Genomic DNA, 666 nt, shown 5'->3' with positions numbered 1-666 from the left:
TATTTGTTTAAAAAAATACATTTTACAGTAATACAGTTTTATTTAATTTAATAAACGCACTATTTGCTTTGAGTAACAATTGTTTTTTAAATGTATCAGACAACATCGTCATAGAAGAAATTGTGTTCTCACCAACCACGATACTTGATTCTTCTTAAGGGAAAATTGATGAATACATAAAAAAACCATTTATCTATTTTATAAATGGTTAAATGATAGACATGATTCCATTTCAAATGTAAAATGGAAATGGTTTTCCAAAAAACCATTTAAAATGGAAAATGCAAAATGCCATTTCCATTTTAAATATGTATTTAAAATGGAACTATTTTAAATATTACCCAGCCCTGATAATTACATATAACTTCATGTTCTACGATATCCTTTATATAATCATATTTTGTACACAGAGCTGTAAGAAATTCTAAAGCATTTCGTTTAATAACATTCGAAACTCTCCTAAAGATTGCCGTATATCATATGTGTTCAAATTAGACATTCCATGTTCATATCGATGCGCGGACAAATTTAAAACATCAAGTTTATCATAATTTAATAATTCCTTTCTGAATGTATACAAGTTCAATAAACATTGTAATGTTGCATTTGCATAGCATGAAACTTTGTCTATATTTTGAAAACCGCGTATAATCCAAGCAGTTCTTT

The sequence above is a fragment of the Cyphomyrmex costatus genome, unplaced genomic scaffold (genome assembly GCF_001594065.2).
Source record: "Cyphomyrmex costatus isolate MS0001 unplaced genomic scaffold, Ccosl1.0 scaffold242, whole genome shotgun sequence".
NCBI lineage: Eukaryota > Metazoa > Arthropoda > Insecta > Hymenoptera > Formicidae > Cyphomyrmex > Cyphomyrmex costatus.
This window is presented reverse-complemented; position numbering follows the sequence as displayed.